Genomic DNA, 24,884 nt, shown 5'->3' with positions numbered 1-24,884 from the left:
ATTCTGTATACACAATTAGCAGTCTGTATGTTTAAGGTATTGTTTCTCACACTTATCCAAGCACAGACTTTTAAAATAACATATTGATATTGTTTGCCTGTGTCCCCACACAAATCTCATCTTGAATTGTAGCTCCCATAACCCCCACGTGTCATGGGAGGGACCCGGTGGGAGGTAATTGAATCATGGGGACAGGGTTTTCCTATGCTGTTCTGCTGACAATGAATGTCTTACAAGATCTGATGGTTTTATAAAAGACAGTTCCCCTGCACACCCTCTCTTGCCTGCTATCACGTAAGATGTGCCTTCGTTCCTTCTTCACCTTCCTCCATGCTCATGAGGCCTTTCCAGCCATTTGGAACTGTGAGTCCATCAAATCTTTTACTTTTTTTTTTTTTTTTTGAGATGGAAGTTTCGCTCTTTTTACCCAGGCCGGAGTGCAATGGAGCGATCTCAGCTCACCGCAACCTCTGTCTCCTGGGTTCAGGCAATTCTCCTGCCTCAGCCTCCTGAATAGCTGGATTACAGGCACGCGCCACCGTGCCCAGCTAGTTTTTTGTATTTTTAGTAGAGACGGGGTTTCACCAGGTTGACCAGGATGGTCTCGATCTCCTGACCTTGTGATCCACCCGCCTCGGCCTCCCAAAGTGCTGGGATTACAGGCTTGAGCCACCGCACCCGGCCACCTTTTTCTTTATAAATTACCCGTCTTGGGTATGTCTTAGCAGTGTGAGAACAGACTAATACACATATTTACGTATTTTATTCTTTTTGGAGTTAGAGTAAGAAAAATTGTCATATAATTTAGTTTTCCTTTTCTCCCAGGTGTTAAAAATAGCATCAAATAAAGTCACGACTTCTTTGTTTTGTCAAATATGTAACAAATTTCTCCTTCCATTGAATGCCCCTCTATACCTGATGAGCTACCATGTGTACTCAATTCATCAGGGTTCTCTAGAAGCAGGTCCAGGAATTGACTCCCATTATTATGGAGGCTGGGAAGTCTCAAGAGCTGTAGTTAGTAAGCTGATGGTGTCAGTTCCAGTCCCAGTGCAAAGGCCTGAGAACAAAGACAATTGATGATGGAGTTCCCCACCCAGAAGCCAACAAGCCCAAGACCTAGGAAAAGCCAATGCTTCCGTTTGAGTCCGAAGGGGGAAAAAAACCGAGATCCCAGCTCAAAAACAGACAGGAATAATTCTCCTTACTTACAAGAGAACAAGCTTTTTGTTCTATTCAGGCCTTCAACTTAGAGAATGAGGCCCACTCACTTTAGGAAGAAGAATCCACTATACTGAAAGTTCACTAATTAAAATGTTAACCTTATCCCAAAACACACTCACAGAAACACTGTTTGACAAAGTATCTGGACACTTCATGGCCCAGTCAAATTGACACGTAAAATTAAACATAATGGCATAATTTTACTTAACTAAATTGTGGGGGAAAGTACAAATACAAGGGAAAAAAGAAAAATGTATGTGAGGTTCAATGCAAAATTTGTTTTTAGCAAATGACATCTTATTCATTTCTTTCTTTTTTTTTTTTTTTTGAGATGGAGTCGCTCTCTGTGGCCCAGGCTGGAGTGCAATCCCGACTTACTGCATGCAATCTCTGCCTCCCGTGTTCAAGCCATTCTCCTTCCTAAGCCTGCTTAGTAGCTGGGATTGCAGGTGCATGCCGCCATGGCTGGCTAATTTTAGTATTTTTAGTAGATACAGGGTGTCACCATGTTGTTCAGGCTGGTCTCAAACTCCTAACCTCATGATACGTGACAGTGTGCAGGTATCAACAAAGTTTAAATGTGAAAATTGTCAAAACAATGCTTTGAATTGAATTATTTTAGATATAAGATTATCAATGTAATATTTATGAGATAGAATGGACACAAGTAAACTATCCAATTAATGCTATCACAATACCACCTGCAGGGTCCACGCTATAGCGCCTTTTTTATACTGTCAGTCTATGAGACTCTTTCTTCTAACGGGCCAACTAACATCATGGATCACACTTGAAAACCACTGCAGTTAGGGGATAGACGGATGAGTCACACAGGAAGTATTAAATTAAACACAGGTGATTTAAGAGTCTGCATCGTAGGTGCATAATGAATACTATGAAAAAATTATTTTACAAGGCTAAGCTTTTTCTCAAAATATAATACATATTTAGTTTACATTTTACTTGAGAAATCAAGTGTTTTTTGTTTACTCTTTGTATCACATCGACCATTACTTTCTTTTTGAATTTTGTATCATTAATTCTTTTCTTGATTGTTCATTTTTACCTTTTTCCTTTCCTCTCTTGTTTTGTACACAGAAGATGCGTTAAATGGTAATGAAAGAGATGTGACAGATTACAGGTTAATTTTATGATTTTATATAATTTTATTTCTTTTATGATACAGAGAAAGTACATATATAAACTACTCGCTAAGTTTGTAAATGACCAGAACTTCATTCATAAATAGAGAAGAGTCAAGATCATTCTATTTTAATTCATAAAACAGAAACTACTTCAAACGTACTTAACGTGTAGTCTAAATGGCAAAGAGCAGAGGATTCTAATTACATGGTTGGCTTCAGGCACTTAATTGAGCTGCCTGAGATTAGTTAATTTGCTCAAAACATTTTTGTTGATGTCATTTTAACTGTCCAACATAGTTTGGAACTTTAAAGACTGATGAATTGGTCACAGCTTATTTTTTGGGTCTTGTATCTACTGCAGAGATATTTGAGTTAATTCAAAGCATAAATACAATTTAGAAATTGATTTTATATCCAGCATTATTTAAGATTTTGTTCTATGTTGTTAACTATGCTGAGCATAATTACATAACTATATGGAAATTCAAAAGTCAAAATGGATCTCATAGTGTTTCCACTGGCAAGAGGTTCTGATCAATAACTCACACCACATACAAAAATCAATTCTGCTTAATTGTGGTTCTAAATGAGAAAGTTAAAACATTGACCCTTCTAGAGGAAAATGCAGAAGGAAATCTTAATAATGTACATCAGGTAAATAGAGCACAACAATCACTATTCGCAAAGCAAAAAATTGATACCTTACATTCAAACGAATAAAGTCTGTGTCTCAAAATGATGCCACAAGAGTGAAAACATGAGCTACCACATGGATAAATGTTTGCTTCTGTGTATGACAGATTAAGTACTCACCAGACCGTCCTGCAGAAAGGCATGGCAAACCTTGGACGCAGCACAAAAAGCGAGTGCCTGCAGGCCCCAGCGGCTGGCCAAGAGCAGATAGGCTGGATGGAGGGTTTGCACGTTTTCCGAGAGCAGAGAGCAAGACCAGAAGCTACAAAAACGTGTTGCTTGTGGCCCAGAGTGAAGTGTAGTCTGTGTGGCATGACAAGTGGTGAGGGGACAGAGAGCGACGATCCCTCCAGTATTCTGACCAGGGACACAGGAAAGCGAGGTCGGGAGAACAATGGCAGGGAGACTACGAGGTCCCATAAAAGAAGGAACAGAACAGAGGGATCACCTAAATCTCTCTACACACGTCTCCGAGTGATTCCTAAAACATTCACGTCTAGGATAGTTCAAAAATATCTCGACTAAAATGAAATGATCTGGATGACAACCAGAGCTTCTCAAGGAGTAGAGTTTGCAGATCAGACTAACCAAGAAAATGACCTGCTGAGACATAGGAAGCCATGGGCATCAGAGAAACCTAATGAGGCCTGAATCTCCTCACATTCACATTCACTTCACTGCAGACATAATCCGAGGTTACCCAGCAATCATCTGCTGAGATGTACGAAACCATGCCCATGAGAGAAACCTAACGAGGCCGGAATCTCCTCACATTCATATCCAAGCACTGCAGACGTAATCTGAGGTTACCCGGAAATGACCTGCTGAGACATAGGAAGCCATGCCCATCAGAGAAACCTAAAGAGGCCTGAATCTCCTCACATTCACATTCACGACACTGCAGATAGAATCCGAGGTTATCAGGCACATGCAGAATCAGGAAAATGGAGCACATTCTCAGGAGAAAAGAAAAAAATGATTCTGAGTCTGAGATGAACCAGACATTTCAATTCATGAATAACAATTTTGAAAAAGCCTTTATATTTATTTTTAATAACTAAATCAAAACATTATTCCAATGAATAAGAAAAAAGAAGTATGGATGGAGTAGAAATCAAAAAGTAGGATCACATGGAAATTCTAGAAGTAAAAAATAGAGTTTCTGAAGTAAAAAAATCCAAACACTATAGAATGAGTAAAATCGAAAGATGAAGACATGGCCCTGGAAATCTCACACATTGCTTGTGGGAATGAAAGACGATTTAGAAACTGGATTAACATACAGTTAGTACATTACTCAATAATTCTACCCCTTGTCATTTACTGAAAAAAAAAAAAGAATAGAAAATTCAGTCAAAAAAGGCTAGTACATAAATGCTTTATTTGTAATAGTTTTATGCTTACTAGAAGATTAATACTTAATGTTACTAAATGCCAGTGGAAACTGAAATCTATCTACATGCCCAGTTACTATTATAGAGGAATAGCTCAATCAATTGTGAGGTCTTCACACCGTAGAAGAGTATTCAGTGATAAAAAGCTAATGTCTTGTTTTTATCAATGACAAGTATCTCAAAAACATTTTTCTCAGCGAAGAAAGATGAGGACAAAAGAGAATGCTCTGTAATTGCATCAGTATTACATTCTAAAAATGGCAATACTATTCCATATGCCCACAGGACAGAGTGAGGAAGGACTCACTGGGCTTGGGGAAGGGGAAGAATGTGATTGCAGAGAGCAGAGAGTAGTCTTTGTGGAGTGGAGGAAATATTCTGTATCTTTATTGTGGCAATGGTAAGACACATTAACAGGCAATCAAATAAGGTTAGGGTTTACATCAGAATTTATCCAACTTTTGAAGAGTCAGTGGATACTAATTAGAAAAAAAAACTATTTAAAATTTTGTTAGCTCAGTTTTTCTGTGCTTATATGAACAGAGGTTCTTTATTCCTCTTGTTAACATGAAGGAACATACTGTTTGAAAACTGCTTTAGGAGGGATAGAAAGAGAATGAATCAAAGACTGACTGTAAGCCCCTACACACTCGTAGAGAAAATGATAGGGACATAAACATATCTACTACTGGCGTGTAGTGCTAAGTGCTACACAAAAACCCAAAAAAGTGCTAGAAATTTGTACGACGTATTTTATATATTGCTTCCTAAATGTAGCTTAAAGTCATGAGATAGAGACCTTTTGAGCTCAGTTTTTTCCCCTGGAGCCCCTATTTTTAATATAAACCACAGTTGCTGGAAATACTAACATTTTCTTAATACCTTTAGATTTAGAGAGAACTCCCTTAAGAAATAAGAAGAATTGTTTTGACATGTATAATTGTAGGAATTTTAGAAAACATGAAAATGTTGCTAAGTAAAAATGTCTATGGGTACTTAGAGGTAATGACACATGCACCCAATATATATAGTTCCGTATAATGTCTGGGGAACTCTTAAGTTCTACTTTTCTCATAAAACAGACACTAAAAAGGGGAAAGGGGAAACATTTTCGTATAGTCTTACGTTCAACAATCTGAAATACAGCCTAAAGGAAAGATTGATCTGGGCTTTATGCTTTTCCCAGTCTTTGCCAAGGTTTCTAACAGAATTGATTTATTTGAACATCTAGTCTTAAAGTGAGCGGTTTCAAGCAACACGAATGCCTACAGTGACCTTCACAGCTTGTCATTTAAGAGGCATGGTGACCCTTGCCAGTAGCTTTTATAACCGTGGATCATTCCCTGAGCTTTACACACATTGAGCCCGATTTGCTGAGTAGGTGTGTTTTTTCCCTCCCCAAATTTTAAGAGATTTGAAAGGTGCTTTAATTCTTACCATGCAGTAAATGCCACGCTGCCGATCTGGCAATGCCGAAATAGTACAGTTTCCCCAAACAACTGTGTACCCTTCAGCACGCAGTTTCTGCAGCCTTATTCCATGTCCTCGTTTTCACCCTGGTTCACCATTCCATCAGGAGCCAGCGCTCCTGAACTGAGCTGGGGGCTGAACCAGCCTTGAACAGGATGACTCTCTTCCACTGCCCACGGGAAGAGCAGACCCTGGGAACTCCCCAGTTCATTCCACATTTTGAAAGAGACTGAAGTAAAGGGTGCTTTCATCACATTGTGATGTCAAAGAACTTTCATGCACTCCTAAAATTCTGAACTGTCTGAAAAGACGATTGAAAAATCAACATGCCCAAAAGCTAGTGTTTGGGAAGATTGAACAAGCCACAGCTCTTCTGTTGCTGACTGAAGATATTGGAGTAAGCTATGCCTTTCCATGGAGGCAATCCCTCCCCAACTCCTAGTGTTGAGTCCAGGGGGTCAGAGGGCCTGTATTACTGTAGATGTGCATGGGCATGTGAGCAAGACTTAGCGCACGAGGGTCTTCAATCCACTCTACCACTTACTGTCATCCTCTATAACATACACAGAGGAAAGTAGGAGAAGTATATCTGTGTCCACATTTTCTGCCTGGCACAAAATCTAATGAACGTGCAAAGTGCAATTGCTTCCTAGCACTTATCAGCCCTCAAAGCTGCACAGTACTGTGACTTTCTATTTAATTCCTCACCATATCATATTATTTGAAAAAGATTCCATCGGGCTTGGGCACAGTGGCTCACACCTGTAATCCTAGCACTTTGGGAGGCCAAGGCAGGTGGAGCACTTGAGCCCAGGAGATCCAGATTAGCCATGGCAACATGACAAAAACCCTTTTCTACAAAAAAATAAAAAATAAAAAAATAGCTGGACTTGACGGTGCATTCCTGTGGTCCCAGCTACTCAGGAGGCGGAGGTGGGAGGATCAGCTGATTCTGGGAGGTCGAGGCTGCAGTGAGGGTTGACTGCATTCCAGCCTGGATGACAGAGTGAGACCCTCTCCCCCTCCCCCCCAAGGAAAGGATTCTTTCATCTAATTTACAGATGATCTTTTAAATTATTAAACTAAGAATAAATTAAAATACCTAAAACATATAATTGCACATACAAGATTCAGCTGACTATCAGAATTTTAAATGGTTAAATGGGTATTTTAGCCCCCTCTGAATATCAGTTAGGTGCAAATATAGACTTTGTCATCAGAGTGAAATATCTTATTGTGACCAGGGTTCTGAACAAACTTGTTGAATTTATTTTATTTTGTATTTCGAAGTTGCTTTTATACGAATGTTGATATATAAGGGTTCTAGTATTGGATTACCAGAATATCTGAGTACCAAAAAAGATATGAGAAAATCACTTCTATTAGGTTCAAAAGGATTTATTGAGATCCTAAAATATCATACTTGCCGAAGGGGAGAATTGTCTTCCAAAGTCATCTTTCATTTCTAAATTTGGGTGTCCAACGCCACTGCACTTACTGCAATTAATAAAATCATCTGGCAAGGCATAAGAGCGTTCTTGCTTCAAGCTGCGAACTATTTCCCCCGAAGACTTGGAATGACACTAAATTAATATGAGGAAGGAAAGAAAGAATTAATTAGTATTTGATAGTGGACCATTAGATGTTGATTTATTAGTCAGAACCAACATTAGCTGAGTTTACTTTGTAAACCTCAAGCCTTATCCTTCCCAGGTTTGTTCTCATCACCACCATAAATTGTCCATGTACTGACTGACAGTAATTTGTCACAAACAAACATAAGGGGCTCTCAGTCAAATGGTGACATATATGTGAGTGTATGAACTTCCTCTTATTAAAATGGCCTGGGGAATATACCAACTATGTGGAAAATTGCATCAGTCAAGAAAAAGGAGGAAGGATGCTCCCTGCAGGTGAATCCAGACGGGGGTCAAAGCAGGGATGATAATCTCCGCAGGAAAATGGTGTTCGAGCCAACACTTTTTTTAAACAATGAGGGCCATGCTTTTTGAAAATGTTGAAATTTGCATGATTTTGCATTTTATTTCTTATGTTGCTGACTTTATAATTCTGATTAAAGCTGACCTGAATGCATTTAGTTTATGTGTAATGTCTTAGTACTGTAATGTACTTTTTGGAGGAATGAGTAATATTATTTTTCACAGATGAAGAAGAAACTGGTAATCAAGACACACGGAAGCAAAATAATAATAATAAAAGTTATTATTACTAAAAAAGTCAAATAAAACTTCTAGTGGTTAAATATTGTAAAACATTCGGTTAGTGGTTGGATAAATGGGAAATCAAAACTAAAAAAAAAGCAATTAGAATTCTCTATAATTGAGTACAGCAAAACAACAACAATAACAAAGTTATGGCCATAAAACTTTATATTACTGAGGAAAGAAGAAGGAAACAAAATAAAGCAAGTTTAGTTGAAGGGATTAGGAAAAAAAAATTATAAAGGTAAGTTACAATGTTAATGAAATTGTAATATAAAAGCTAAGACACATCAACACAGCCAAGAGTTAGTGTTTTAAATAATTACATAATATACACATACTCCAGACGGAAGAGAAAGACACACAAAAAAAACATGTGACTTTCTCTGAGCACAGGGATTAATGGCAATTTCGATTTTTTTTATTTTTCAATTTCTGTTTTCATTGGGTATGAACTTATTTTATTGATCAGAATAATGACAGAGTTTGTCATAATGAACACCCTTTTTCCTGTTCCTTACTACAAGTACCAATATAAGGACATCACCTTCTGGTTTTATTATTTTGGACCCTGTGGTTGCTTCTTCAATATTCATTTCTTTTCTGATATCTATTCCAATTTACACTAGAGTTTCCACGTTCTTTTACCCCAGCTCTGTGTAGTCCATTTGCTTCTGAGAACCTGGTTGAAACATTGAGGTTGAGAACCTGGTTGAAACATTGAGGTTGAGAACCTGGTTGAAACATTGAGGTTGAGAACCTGGTTGAAACATTGAGGTTGAGAGAACCTGGTTGAAACATTGAGGTTGAGAACCTGGTTGAAACATTGAGGTTGAGAACCTGGTTGAAACATTGAGGTTGAGAACCTGGTTGAAACATTGAGGTTGAGAACCTGGTTGAAACATTGAGGTTGAGAACCTGGTTGAAACATGAGGCATCAAGTTTAAGTTTAAACTGTTTATCAACATAATACACGGCTGGGTCTGGTGGCTCACTCCTATAATCCCAGCACTTTGGAAGGCTGACGGGGTGGATCACTTGGGTTCAGGAGTTCGAGACCAGCCTGGCCAACATGGCGAAACCCTGTCTCTACTAAAAATACGAAAGTAATCTGGGTGCGGTGTCCTGTGCCTGTAATCTCAGCTACTCAGGAGGCTGAGGCAGGAGAATCACTTGAACCTGGGAGGGAGAGGTTGCAGTGAGCCAAGATCATGCCATTGCACTCCAGCCTGGGTGACAGAGCAAGACTCTGTTGAAAGAAAAGGAAGAAAGAAAGAAAGAAAGAAAGAAAGAAAGAAAGAAAGAAAGAAAGAAAGAAAGAAAGAGAGAGAGAGAGAGAGAGAGAGAGAGAGAGAAAGAAAGAAAGAAAGAAGGAGGGAGGGAAGGAAGGAAGGGCACTCCAGCCTGGGTGACAGAGCAAGACTCTATCAAGAGAAAAGAAAGAAAGAAAGAGAGAAATAAAGAAAGAGAGAGAGAGAGAAAGAAAGAAAGAAAGAAAGAAAGAAAGAAAGAAAGAAAGAAAGAAAGAAAGGAAGGAAGGAAGGAAGGAAGGAAGGAAGGAAGGAAGGAAGGAGAAAGGGAGGGAGGGAGGGAGGGAGGGAGGGAGGGAGGGAAGGAAGGGAGGCTCTTTTCCTCCTTCTCTCTCTCTCTCTCTCTCTGCCTCCGTCTCCTTCTCCTCCATATATGAGGAAGCCTGCGGCCCCTGAAGGTCACGGGTGCTGTGGGAGCCATGAGCAAGAGCTATCAGCCCAGAGAGATACTGAGGGTCAGGGAAGCTAGGCCTGTATGATCTCCATGTAGCTGGACCCATCCGACCCTTTGTGGGTATCACCCTGGAGTGCAAATCCCTTTTGTTGTTGAAGAAAGCTTGAGTTGAGTAATTTATTACTCTTAAAGTATGTTAAGTACTCTTAAATTATGTTAAAATATTCTCATGAAAGAATTATACTATACTCTTATGATAGTATTCAAAGTAATTTAAAGACCCCACCCATTTCCAAATAAAAGTGACACTTGTGAAAACACTGCTTTGCCATTTACTATCTATGTTCCTGGCCGAACTATTAAATGTGCTGAGTCTATAGCTCCACTTCAGTTTAGGATCAATGATATATATCTTTTTCTTCTATTTCAATACATAACAATAAGTGTCACAAGTCGTTCTTATAACTGAGCAGGCACTCAAAAGGGACATTAAGCTCTTCATTTCTTCTGCTATCATGTTGTACATCTTTACGATACTATAATTTGAGCTACAACCCCTGAGATCTTCTGGAGAGTTCATCACCACTGACAGACAGTATACACAGACAGGACCATAGATAGATGGCACATGACAACAGAGTTTTGACCCACAATCCCTGCCGCGACTGTCCCCAATGGACTTGTTCAATAACTGCTACCTGCCCTAGTTATGTCCCCAACTCAGGAACAGCAGATAAATCCAATATGCTTCCTCAATACTCACATAGTTCTCTTTCTTTCATTTTTAACTTTTATTATCTTCCACAATTAAAAAAAAATCAGCTAATGATCATAAGCGTGCATCAATCAATGCTTCCAATTTATAATGCTTCTTGTATTAAGAATTTTAATCTTTCATTTTCCTGTGGTTGTTTCTACCCCCTCGGGTTCTGCAAACACATTTGTTGCATAAAACTGCACCTCTGAGAAATTCCAGCGCACTGGCATAGTGTTCTGGACTCTCGTTGCGGTATTACTGCCAGCAGTGTGCTTTCTTATTAAAAAACGCAGAGGCTCAGGTTTGACAGCAGGATGATGAAATGGCAGGATATTTTTAAACACGGATTTTATGAGATGTATTACATGAAATTAAATTTAGAGCATATATCAAGGAAATCACCATAGAGCTTTGAGTGTGATACAGCTTATGTGGTACTAGTCGGACCACTTAGTTGTCTCAACAGCATCGTTGCCCGAGTGGGAAATAAGTGCCCCAGTCTATGGGGGCACTATCTGGTTGGCCTGTTGGTCACAGCACTCTCCCCCCGCAAGATATTTTATCTGGAAGGGTCTGTAGGGCAGCAATTGGTGTAAATATACAGCAGAAGAAGAACAGGACTCTTTCTCCAGCACATCCCCTCCGCCTCAGTGCACGTCCCCTGCTCCTGATGATGGCATAGATATCAGGGATTTGACAGGACACACTCAGGAAAATGTTTTCTGGTTTTTGTTGGTTTGTTCTAGTTTTGTTTTTGTAGCATCCATCTAAGGGTAAGGTTATTGTGATGGTGAATACTGAGGGTCAACTTGATTGAAGGTACGAAGTGTGGTTCCTGGGTGTGTCTGTGACAGTGCGGACAAAGGAAATTAACATTTGAGTGGCGTATTGGGAGAGGCAGACCCCCCCTCAGTCTGGGTGGGCACCATCTCATCAGCTGCCAGTGCTGCTAGAATAAAAGCAGGCAGAAGAACATGAAGGTCTAGACTGGCTGAGTCTTCCGGCCTCCGTCTTTCTCCTCTGCTGGGTGCTTCCTGTCCTTGAGCACCATCAAACTCCAAGCTCTTCAGCTTTGGGAATCTTGGACCTTCGGCCACAGACTGAAGACCGCAGTCAGCTTCCCTACTTTTGAGGTTCTGGGAATTGGGCTGGCTTCCTTGCTCCTCAGCTTGCAGACTGCCAACTGTGGGACTTCACCTTGTGATCATGTGAGGCAACGCTCCTTAATGAACTCTTCTTCATGTACACATCTATCCTGTTAATTCTGTCCCTCCAAGAACCCTAACTAATACAGTTACACTTCTGGTCATCATTTGGGATTTTGTATGTAAACCTCAGAATAAATTCAACAAAATTTACTGAATTTTCCCTTTGGTGACCTCACATCTTCGCTAAGAAGGGGTTCTGCTGGTTTCTGTGATAAAACTATGTATAACAAAATCAATGTGCATCAAGAAATAAGGAAATGAGAATTCATGCAGTGGCCAACAGGTGAACGTTTTTCATTATTGAGTAATTATAACTACTTAACGATAAAACAGAAAGTTTGTTTTTTTCAAACTGCTATGTGTATTATTTTTTCAAGGATACCCCCCCAAGTGGTTAGTATATAAAAACTTAATTTTTTTTGGACCTAGCTACTTGATAAATGCAAGCCATTATGTATTTATTTTGGAGCACTGTGGAAATATTGCTGCGATAGTGAAGGCACTGTGTGAACCGAAAAGCTTGTGAACCTGTCCCTATTTAATTAGAACAGGGACTTGGGCACAAGCCAATGGTGACTCTTCTGACTAGCATGTACCATAGGCCATCTCTGAGATCCCAAGTCCACTGGGAAAGCAAGCTGGCAAAACCAATTCACCTCTACCATTGGGATAGTCAGTGTGAAAATCAGAAGACCCAGTGGTAGAATGGTCCTGGTAGAGAGGAGTTAAAAATCACGGTGGGGAAGCCAGGAGGCTGTGTATATTCAGACTGAAACCCTGCCTATCTGACACCTTCAGGACTGAGTGCCACCTAGCGGAAGCAGGTCACTCCACCCTGGGACAGGCCAGTCAGAAGAGGGGCAGACACTGAGGAAGGCTGACTCCTCGCAGCAGCCCACTCAGGCTGCTTCATTAGAACTGTCTTTTAGTCTGAGTGCAAATGAGCAATGCCCCAGTTCCAGCTCTTGACAATGTTTTCTTATGTTTCGTTATAAATCTTAGCATCCTTACTGTCTTCCCCAGCACACACATCTGCTGCAGTCTGTGTGTTTTTGACCTTTGTATTCAAAAGACAGCAATCAGCTTATGAGCATCTAATGTGTTCTTTGTCTCATTATTTATTTTATGTATACTTTCCATTTCCCAAGCATTACTCTGTTGGCCAGGTCCCTATTTTATAGAAAACCCACAATAGAAGGCACATAAAAGTTTTCCTTTATTGCATACGATGACAACATATGGCAGGTTGTATATTTTTTGAACCATACCAATTCTGCCTTCTTATTTTAAACACAAGAAAGAAATGAATTATATTACAAGTAAAATAGAAAAGCCAAGATCATATATAGTGAGCCATATCGTCATAATTTAGGCTTACACTTCTGATGGCGAACACTGATGTCTCACTCTACCGGGAGGGCAAAAATGCTGACTGGTTTAGCCAGTTGGAGGCTGCGTGACTGTCATAATATATGACAAGAAAAATATATATGTGTGTGTGTGTGTGTGTGTGTATGTGTGTGTGTGTGTATTTTTTTCCCCCGCCAAATCCCCAAGAAATATATTTTAATCATCCAGTATGAGTCAATGGTTGATCTGATTTCTGGATCTGGGTATTTCTCTAAGAAGATTAGGTTTTGCTCTGTCACCCAGACTGAAGTGCAGTGGCGTGATCTAGGCTCACTGCAGCTTCGACCTCCCCAGGCTCCCCAGGTGATCCTCCCACCTCAGCCTCCCAGGTAGCTGGAAATACAGCTCCAGCTCCTTCACCAAAGTTTAACTCATCGTGTAAGTGAGTTTACTATTATTTATTCCATGTGTACTAAGAGCCCAACAAGACTTCATGCTATAAATTAACTTTTTAAATTGGAAAACAAATCAAGATGTTCATCATAAGAGATAATTTCTCAGCATGGTTCCTGAAGGGTTAACTGCTAAACTATGTCTTCAGACCTAATGAGATGTACCAAAGAAAGTATCAGTTAAGTAGCCTGTCTTTTATGAATTCATCATTTTTAAATGATTCTCTGTCATTTAAAAAATATGTATTTTAGAAAATATTCAGTTTCATGCATAGTGAAATGACCACTGATGTCGTCATCCAGATCTTTTTGCCAGGTTACTTTTCATCAGCTTCATTTTGTCTTTGTGGAGTCTCTGTACCCTTAAGGGAGGTTATTTTTCTTTTGGAAAATTTATTGTCTCCTTGCAGAATGTATGATCTGTTGTATTGTTGAAGCCGGTATTCATTGACCTGGCTTCATTAGTGACTAACGGCAGTCAGCTCTGAGAATGTTGGTTTCACTCATTTGGTGCCTATGCTATTTGTGTAATTACGATTGTGGGCCCCAGGGGAGTGGGACACGAAGTCTGTCTGGACATATATGAAGACATGAATAGATACATATGTTTCTGCAGAGCGGTATATTAAACATCCATCTACTACCTCATCTATTCACAGGAATATTCTGTGATATATCTTTCTCACCATAGGCAGCTGCACTTACGTGTTTTCATTCTGTGAATCTATTGCCTAATTCTTTAAAATGTCTCAGGTTTTTGCACTGTCAGAATACTACAAGACTCACGCCATTTACATCAAATCTAAGAAACGCACTTGTCCAGCGTGCGCTGGAGATGAGTTTGTAGTGCAGCCTGCTAGTCATGCTCCTCCTCCTCAGGTCCGCTCTGCGTGGCGCACACGGCCGCTATTTATACTAGGCTACCGCAGGTTGGTCACATTTTCTACTCTGTTGATTTATTTATTTTATTTCTGAAAAGACTGGCCTAAAATGAAAATTTCCTGATAATTTAAATGTAGTGCTTTCTGGGTGATCACTTACAAGGACAGCTTTTCAATCAAAACATTTATATTAATTTACTGTCTCAATGACGCGATTGTTTTGAAAAGCATTTGCTGGATGCTTTCTGTGTGCAAAGCAGTGTGGAAGTGTGGCTTAGAAAAGGAACAAAACTGACAACTTCCTCTTAAGAGATATTGGGAAAATTTATAGATTTTATATGTAGATCCACACACACATACATATATATGTATAGTATACATACTGCACTAGTAGAGTTTTTAAAAACTGTAAAAAAACTACCCACTTAAAAATACTATCCTTATCATAGCGTATTTGAATATTTTTTCATAATAGTTACCTTGGATAAGAGCATAGCTTTTTTCAGGGGGTCTTTTATAATTTCTTCTTTTTCTTGCTCTTATTCATATTGATCATTTATATCAATTCACACTTTTACATAGCTTTGTTTCGAAAACATAGTCATGCATATAGCTTTCTCCCTCTTTCTTTTTTTCTTTCCTTCCTTCCTTCCTTCCTTCTTTCTTTTCTTTCTTTCTATTTCTTCCTTTCTTTCTGACAGGGTCTCTTTCTGTCACCCAGGCTGGAGTGTACCAGCACAATCATAACTCGCTGTACCCTTGACCTCTCCGGGCTCAGCTGATCGTCCCATCTCAGCCTCCTGAATAGCTGGAACTACAGGCATGCGTCACCACTTCTGGCTATTTTCTCTTTCGTTTGTTTGTTTTTTGTAGACAGTCTCCCATGCTGCCCAGGCTGGTCTTGAACTCCTGGGCTCAGGCAATCCTCCCACCTAGGCCTCACAGTACTTAGATTACAAGCATGAGCCATCACTCCTAGCTGCATAGAGTTTTCTACCCCAATATTTTAAAAAGTGTTTCCTTAGAAGATATTTCAAAAAGTTACACATATTTTCAATGAAGTGTCAATTCTAAGCTCCATTTCAATATTGACATCACTTCTGTGTCATCAGCATCCTCTCCTGTCTGAGAAAACAGAAGAAGTGTGTAAGGTAGAGACAGGCTTTCAAACCATGTCCCAGGACCTTGAGACAATCAATATTATGATAAGCATCCTGTTAAACCAGTGAACATTTCTTTTACGAACCACTGAGAAAATATTTTCAAGCTGGAGCATTTAATGATAATTCAAATTATCATAGAAAAGAATATCCAACAAGATAAAGTTAAAATAACTTTTTTTGGAAAGAAATAGATGTTTGGGAGGGGAAAAATCATATGTTTGTTATAGTCTAGTTTGTTGGTTTCTGCCCCAACTTTAAGTCTTACTTCTTTTGAGCTTCATTTTTTATACTGTCATATTGACTTACAAGCATTCTTGCTCTACATTATTTTCGTCACGGATTTTATAGGCATCGTCTAGTTCTTCATACTTCTTGACAGCCAGATGGTTCCAAGGAAAAGATGTGCATTGTATCACAAGAGACTTTCGTTCACATAAGTACTGGTACTCTATCAAGTCAGATGCCAGGATTTTCACTCAATTCACAGATTTTCTATCTTAGCAAAAAAGGGTATGATGAAAGACTCAATTAAAACATTTACCAACATCTAAAGAAACTGTATCTGAGCAATTAATACGTTTTGTCTAAATCTTTCATCATTTCCTGAAAGCAATGAAATCTTATTAAACACAAGTTTGATCACGGTACTACTCAACTGAAAGCAAAAACAAAAGAAAACCGATCTGGATATGCAGAAATCACAAAGAAGCAAAAATGCACGAACTCTGCGCCCTGTACCAGAATATGGTTTCCTCGCCGCTGCACCTAGAAGTCAACGTCAACCCAAAGTCAGCGTCCAACAACACAACAGAAAATGTGGCTTTTCCTTCCGCTGCTAAATGTCGTTTGAGTATCACTCATCGGAGGGGATCCAACGATGGTGACAAGAAAATCTGGAAAACAGGGTTCAGAGGAGAACTTAGAAGACTAGGGTTCATGCGGAGTCTCAGCAACGACGCCGCTCTGCCCCGGTGCTTTATAAGCTATTGCGTGTTGATGTCTCTTTTTCAGCCTCGTTTTCTTCCACTTTCTGACACGCGTTCTGCTCTGTAAACAAAAGCGGAACTAGGCCAGCAAGCACAAATATTCTCTGCTTTAGTCCTTACGTTTTGTCCAGAGTCTGGTTCAGACCAGACAGAGCAGTGACGTTCCAATCGAACCTAACAACACTCCCACAGGTATCGGTAGGAATGTGATTTTTTTTTTTATTTTTTTTTTGTTTTTTTGTTTTTTTTTGATACGGAGTTTCGCTGTTGTTACCCAGGCTGGAGTGCAGTGGCACGATCTCAGCTCACCACAACCTCCGCCTCCTGGGTTCAAGCGATTCTTCTGCCTCGGCCTCCGAGTAGCTGGGACTACAGGCGCGCACCACCATGCCCAGCTAATTTTTGTATTTTTAGTAGAGACGGGGTTTCACCTTGTTGACCAGGATGGTCTCGATCTGTTGACCTCGTGATCTACCCGCCTCGGCCTCCCAAAGTGCTGGGATTATAGGCATGAGCCACCGCGCCCGGCGGAATGCGATTATTTTATCACTTTGGTTTTTGCAGTGATATTAATTGGCTAATATGTTATCAGTTCCTGCTAAAATATTTTAATTCTATTAAGTAATTCCGAAAGACTGGAAATTGTATAGGAAGACAGAAATCCTCTCTACGTCCTGAAGTGTTTATTGAAGATATGATATTATGACCACGATTTGGGGAGAACAGATCGATAGAGTATTGATAATTCTTGAAGCTGATCATTCAGTCACTTTATGCTGACCTCTGCATTTTGCATATTTTGGAAAATTTTCATAATAGAAAATTTTTTGCCAAAGTATACCAAAGCCAAACATGTATATTTTTGCTGGTGGAATTTCAGAGCCATGGTGGAGGGTACAGAGACCTTCACAATGACAATATTTTACTCCCTAAAGAGGCTTTTGTAAGTGAGCACTGTAATTTTATGAATAGATTCATCTCGTCATGCAATTTTTATTATCCTTTTAATATGTATAATGTTATTTTTTTCTTTGGATGTCAGCTTTATTACATCAATTTAAAAATTTTGTGCTTTGAATTTTTAGAATGAACATTTTAGTTCATGTATTAATCTTGTTTTTAATAAAGAGCTTCTTCCAAGCTTTTCTATAACTGAGCATAATTAAATCCTCTCATAAAAATGAAGTGCACAAATTCTTTGGTGATACAAATGATGATTCTGCAAATGACAGTGTGGAGGATCTTGTCTTCCTAAATTCCAAGGGTTTCTGAGTGAGCTTTATGTTAGTCAGGTCAAACTCTTTATAATTAAAGTCATGTTTGCATAGGCAAATGAAGTGGTCCAGGCTTGAAAAGCAAGTATATAATAACCCCCTGTTTCAAGTTTATATAAAGCATCTGGCTACTAGATGACCTTTGGGGTCTTTTATATTATATTAACATCAAGGAATTTCCTTCTACTTTCCTCTCCTGTGCTGTGCTAGAAGACGACCCTGCAGCTTCCTGCAGAGTTGAACAAAAGTCTCTTCCCAGTATTCTTCAAGAAATGAGCTTAAGTGTCTTAAAGATACAGTGGGCTAATTTTTAACAAATCGCGACAGAATGGTGGAAGAATATGATTTATTTTGCCCATGAAATGTACAGTTCACTTTAATCATGAAATGTAAATTCAAAGCAAATGTTCCTTTTAAAGATTTATTTACATTTGATAATTTGACAGTGCTTTCCTGCAGTTTCAAATATTTACCCTTAACATTAGTAAACTAAGAATGATCAGCATTTTCTTTAGAAACAAACTATTCACACAACCAATTTAGACTAATTTTGCTTATGTAAAGTACATATTTTACCAAATCAATTACATATTCATTAGGAATTATTCAGAAGTTTCCAAATTTTTATAAATAATATGTCAATGGCAAATGTAGATTTGTGTCTACATTTATAGATTGTAATTGGATGCAAATTTGGATTTGTATCCTTTTCAGTTAAAAAATAAAACCAGTTCTGACGACAGTTTCCAGGCTATTTTATTGTTTCTGAAGTAGCTTCCAATTTTTAAAAATGTTTTTGCATACATAATACACACATAGTATCAATGACCAAAACAACTTGAGCAACACTGTTTTTACCTGACTTTTTGTGGAAAAATAAAATGAATCATGATATGGGGGCTATTAACAGCATGAGTTACACCTTTTCTCATGCTTCTCTTCTTTCTTACAGGAACATGCCCAAAGTTTGGAGGTGAGTCTGCTGTCAGATTTTTATTTTATCCCTGGGGCAGAGAGGCACTTGAGTGTCTATAATGGTACCGTAAAAAGGTTTCTGATTAAGCCGGTAATCATAACTTCAGATTTTACCAATCTACTTATCTGTCATTCCAAATATCTTATATCCAGTTCCTTTTTGTTTTAGTTCCTGCTGCCCAAACTGGTGGAATCAATTGTCTTTTCCAGGAGCCTTGGCAATGGTCTCTGCAGAGGACAGAACTATTTCTTTTCTTTTCTTTTTTTAATAGAGATGAGGTTTCACCATGTTGGCCAGGCTGGTCTCCAACTCCTGACCTCAAGCAATCCACCCGCCTCGGCCTCCCAAAGTGCTGGGATTACAGGCATGAGCCACCGCACCCGGCCAGAACTATTTCAATAAATGTATGAACTAATTTTAAAAAAAGGAATCAATGTTTAGACAAAGCGGATTTCGCAGCAAATAAAATTATCAGAGATAAAGAGGAACACTACTTAACAAAAGGTTCGACTCTCCAAAAAGACGTACCAATTCTTAATGTGCATTTGTGTAAACAAGAAAACGTCAAAATATGTGAGGCAAACACTGATAGCACTGCAAAGATAAATGGATGAATCTATGGTAATAGTAGAAGACTGCAGCACTCTCAGTCAGAAGCAGATTTAGCAGGCAGAAAATCTGTAAGGGCTTAGCTTAACAGCGCCACACATTAGCCGGATATAATGGACATCTATAAACTACTTCATTCAACAACAGCAGAGTACACATTCTTCTTAGGCCCACACCGAACACTCACCAAGGTAGTCCAGTTTCTGGGATATAAAACAGGCCTTAAAGAATGTAAATCATACAAAGTATGCACTCGAACTACAGTGGAATTGAACTATACATGAATAACAGAAAGATAGAAAATTTCCAAATATCTGGAGATTAAAAAACATACTTATAAATAACACATGGGTCAAAGAAAGAGTCCCAAGAGAAAGTTAAAATATTCTGAATTAAGTGAAAATACAGTAAACAGCAAAAGTAGTGCTTAGAGGGAAATTATAGCATTGAATGAAGACGGTAGGAAAAAAAGATAAAGATCTAAAAATCAACAATGTAAACTTTTAGCTTAGAAAAATAGAAATAGGACAGACAATTAGATCCAAAGCAAGAGAGGAAAAATAAACAATAATATTTAAGGCCAAAATTAGTGAAATTGTATAAAGAAAACTATTAGATAAAATCAACAAAACTGGCTGTTTGGTAAGATAATAAAATTTGCTCCTTGTAGCTTCTTTACCTCTAGTGAGGCTAGCCAAAAAAAGAAAAAAAATGGACACAGGGAAGGGAGTACTACACACTGAGGTCTATCGGGGGGAATAGGGAGGGACAGCGGTGGGGGGAGCTGGGGAGGGATAGCATGGGGAGAAATGCCAAATGTGGGTGAAGGGGAGGAAGGCAGCAAAACACACTGTCATGTGTGTACCTATGAAACTATCTTGCATGTTCTGCACATGTACCCCAAAACCTAAAATGCAATTTAAAAAAAGACAAAAATAGCTAATATCTGAAATGTAAAAGGGACTATCGCTACTGATCCCAAAGCATTAAAAGGATAATGAACAATTTTATGAAAACTCCATCAAAAACTGTGATAACAGTAGAAATGGACAAATTACTAGAAACATGAGCTACCTAAGCTCACACAAGGAGAAGTAGTCTGAATAGGAAAATATTGAATAATATAATTATATCAATAATTAATAACCTTCTGAAACAGAAAGTACCAGCCATATGGCGAATTCTACCAAACATTTATTTATGACATAAATTTCGCTAATTCTCTACAATCTCTTCCAGAAAATAGAAACAGAGAAGAGTTTTATTTTTTATTTTATTTATTTTTTTAATGAACTTTTATCTGTACCAGAGGGAATAGTTCTTAACTTGTTCTATGAGAACAGCATTATCTAATACAAAAACCAGCGAAAGACATTATAAAAAATAGAACTATAAACCAATATTTTTCATAAACATTGATGCACAAACCATCACTAATATGTTCAAAAATGGAATTTAATAACATGTAAAATGAATTATACATCACACTCAAGTGGGATTTATTCCAGGTGTGCCAGACTATTTCCACATTGAAAACGGTTAGTATAATCCATCATTTCAGACTACGGGAGCAATATCATATGATCACATCAATAGGTGAAAAACAGATTTGACAAAATCAAATACTTATTCATGATTAAAATGCTTGCTCAACAAACTAAGAATACAGATGAACTTTTTCAGTACGATGAGCATCTCCAAAAAACTTATATCAAATATAATAATACCATGCTTAATGGTTAGAAAGTTGATATCTTCTGCCTAAGAGTGACACCAAGACAGGAATTTCCCCTCCGAACACTCTAATTAAACATCATCCTGGCAGTCTTGGCTAATGTAATAAAGCAATAGAAGGAAACAAAAGTTATACAGAGAAAGAAAGAAGAAATTAAACTTTCCTTTTGCAGAGATGATATGATGTGATATGATTGTCTATAAGAAAGTTCCCCTAAATCCATCAAAAAACTGGAGTGTAAAAGGAATTATAACAAGCTTGTTGCAAGATACAGGATAATATATAAAAGTCAATTGCTTTCCAGTACATCAGCACTGAAAAACTGGAAATTTAATTCCATGACAACAACATTGAAATCAGCAGACAAAAATTAAACATGTAAGAATTAATCTAACAAATATGCACGAGATTTACGAGAAAATGACACAACTTTAGTGTGAGATATCCAAGCTCAAAATAAACGGGGAGATATTCCACAATACGGATAGGAGTCCTGAGTATTATCAGAATGTTGATTTTCCCCAACTTGATGTATCAATTCACCACAATCTCTGTCAAAATCACAGGAAATTATTTTTTAAATATAAAAAAAAGTTGATTCTAAAGTTTATTTGGAAAGGCAAAGGAACCAGCATAACCCACACAGTACTGAACAGCGACCCTGGAGGACAGAAACCACCCGACCCTGAACTTACTACAAAGCTGCAGTGATCCAGAAAGTGCGATATTCACAAAATAATAGGCAAATAGATCAATGGACAGAATAGAGATCCCAAAATAGACTCGAACAAATATACTCAACTGGCCTTTCATAGAAGAGCGAAGGCAATTCAGTGGATAAAAGATCGTTTTTTTCTATAAATGCAGCTGGAACAAAATGAATCCTGACACAGACTTTAAGCTTTTCACATAAAATAACTTAAAATGCACTACAGGACCAAATGCAAAACAAACAAAAATTATCACACAACTCTGAGATGATAGCAGAGGTGCAAATGCAGGTGACCTTGGATCTGGTGACTTTCTAGATGCAAAAGCGTGGTCCCCTACAGAAGACAATTGATACAAGCTGGACTTCGGTGGTGGGGGGTGGAATTATACTGAAATTCATTTCACTTTCTGTATAATTTTTCTATAAACATAAAACTGCCCTAGCAAAGAAAATATATTTAAGAAGAAAAAATACTCAACTACATTTTTTAAATGGTTGCCTTTAATTTTTTTAAAAAATATATATGTCAAAAAAGTTTATGTAAAATTGGAAAAAGGAGGATAAATGAATATACTTTAGTCAGCTCTGTAATTACTTCTCTAGGTAATATACTGTCATTGTTTCTTATTAACCGCAGACTTTTTGAGGGGGAAGAGGGCAAGGATATGTAAATATGAAAATAGCTTTCAAAAAACTAGAGCTGACCAAGCAACATGGCTCATGCCTATAATTCCAGCACTGGGGAGGCCGAGTCGGGCGGATCACTTGAGGTCAGGAGTTCGAGACCAGTGTGGCCAAGGTGGTGAAACCCTGCTTCTACTGAAAATACAAAAATTAGCCAGGCATGGTTGTGTGTACCTGTAATCCCAGCTACTGCTGAGGCTGAGGCAGAATAATCGCTTGAACCTGGGAGGCAGAGGTTGAAGTGATCTGAGATCATACCATTGCCCTCCAGTCTTGGGAGACAGAGCCAGACACCGTCAAAAAAACAAAAAACAAAACAAACAAACAAACAAAAAAAACTAGAACAAGGATGTATAGGAGCCATACAGGCTTCATAACTCAAAATAAGCTATAGAGACATTAAAAAAAAAAACGAATTTCAGCTTCAGAACTTTTAAAAGAATTGTGATATTTTGAAATAAAATTTCCTTGTGGAAACTGAAAAAAGTAACACTAATGTTTTAAGAAACAGCTGAATCAGAAGATGCAGCTGAACATTTAGAAAATAGAAGTATATCTGACTTGAGAGAGCATCGGAGTAGATCTCTTACTAGAGGTTCTTACTACGGCGGCAAGCCTGGGCTGTGGAGTGGGCGTCTCTGCAGTCTCTCCCCATGTGACGGTCTACGCAGCCGGCCTTGAAAGTTCTTCATTTCTAAGACGCAGTTTCTCTTTGTAAGATAAAGGAAGTCGTAGTGCTGATCCTTCTGACATTTGAAAATTAAATGAGCCACTACATATAAAACATTTAGTATATTCTGCAGTAAAAAGTCAATACAATTTGTTAATATTATTGTGGCGTATTATCATGAGTATTTGTTTTTAATTACTCCCTCCACCTCCCAAAAATATCATGGAAAGAACAAAATATAGGAGAAATAACTAGCAAGCCTTTAAGAAATAGTGACCAGTAATTGCAACCATTTTAGTATATTACATTTATAAAATTGCCTTTGCTTTTAAGTCAAATGTTTTATTTAAACTTTACTTGCATGATTTTTAAGAACAATGATTTTTTTTAATCACATTGCGGACATTCTTTTTTTTTTTTTTTTTTTTTTTTTTTTTTTTTTTTTTGGTATTAAATGGCACTTTAAACACTAGTCATCTGATGGGAACCCCAGGTGATTGGTTTCAGAACCCTCTCGGATTCCAAATCCAGCATGATTAAGTCCCGTATATCAAAAGGTGGTAGAATTTGCGTGCAACTTGCATACACATCCCGCCTTGTACTTTACACCACCTCTAGGTTACTTACACTACCCAATACAATGCAAATGCTATGTAAATAGTTGTTACACTGTATTGCCTTCTATTTGTATTATTTTTATTTTTTCCCAATTGCTTTTGATCCAAGGTTGGTTGAATTCATGAATTAATGGGTGAAAACATAGGGCTGATTATAATATGTGCTCCTCTCTTTTTTTTTAGTTTTGTATAATTTCAGACTTACAGAAAAGTTTTAAGAATAGCACAAAAAAATTCCCTAACACTTTCCACTCAGAGTCCCCAAATGTTAACACATTACTACATTTGCTCTCTCTATTCCCCCTTCTTTCTGCACATATGTACACATTTTCTTTTTCTGAAATGTGTAAGAGGAAGTTGTATATATGACACCTCTTCTTCCCTAAATAATTCACTGTATACTCTCTGAAAATAAGGCATTTTCTTACAACATCAAAGTATAATCATCAAACTCAGGAAACGAACACTGAGGTCATACATTTTTCTCATCAACACACCTAATAGATTTTACCCACTGTCCCTAATATATTACTTATAGATAAAGTAAATCCAAGCTGATGCATTTTATTCAGTTCCCACATTCTTTAGCCTCTCTTAATGTAGAACAGCTGCTGAGTCTTTTTATATTTCCATGTACAGTAAGTCCTCACTTATCATCCATTGGTTCTTGGAAAAGGCAACTTTAAGTGAAAAGATGTACAGAAGATCCTCAAATAAAATTGCTTCCTGCAACATCATGTTTTTCTGATGTTGATGAGAAAAAAAAGATGGCTTTAAGTCATTTTGCTTTAAGTCTTAGTTTTCAGGAACCTATCAATTTCATTGAGTACTTAATGTATTGATATTTTGGAAGAGTATTAGATACATTCTGGGTATTATTCCCTCAGTTTGGGATTTAGCTGATGTTTTCTCATGATTGGATTTGGGTTTGACATTTTTTACTGGAACAGCACAAAGT

General features: G+C 38.1%; 2 long non-coding RNA genes across 2 annotated transcripts in view; one reads left to right on the top strand and one right to left on the bottom strand.

Moving 5' to 3' along the window:
- The window catches only part of LOC118155249 (uncharacterized), a 52,230-nt gene extending 46,073 nt beyond the window's left edge, over window positions 1-6,157 (bottom strand). The window contains exon 1 of the long non-coding RNA XR_004745475.3: window positions 5,894-6,157. This is a non-coding gene — a long non-coding RNA (uncharacterized LOC118155249). The remainder of the gene's footprint in view (window positions 1-5,893) is intronic.
- A 63-nt stretch (window positions 6,158-6,220) lies between these two features.
- The window catches only part of LOC118155248 (uncharacterized), a 31,146-nt gene continuing 12,482 nt past the window's right edge, over window positions 6,221-24,884 (top strand). Inside the window, exon 1 of the long non-coding RNA XR_004745474.3 lies at window positions 6,221-6,323. This is a non-coding gene — a long non-coding RNA (uncharacterized LOC118155248). The remainder of the gene's footprint in view (window positions 6,324-24,884) is intronic.

This window comes from Callithrix jacchus, chromosome 7 (assembly GCF_049354715.1).
Source record: "Callithrix jacchus isolate 240 chromosome 7, calJac240_pri, whole genome shotgun sequence".
Classification (NCBI taxonomy): domain Eukaryota; kingdom Metazoa; phylum Chordata; class Mammalia; order Primates; family Cebidae; genus Callithrix; species Callithrix jacchus.
The sequence above is the reverse complement of the archived record's forward strand: the minus strand, read 5'-3'. Positions and strand labels throughout refer to the sequence as shown.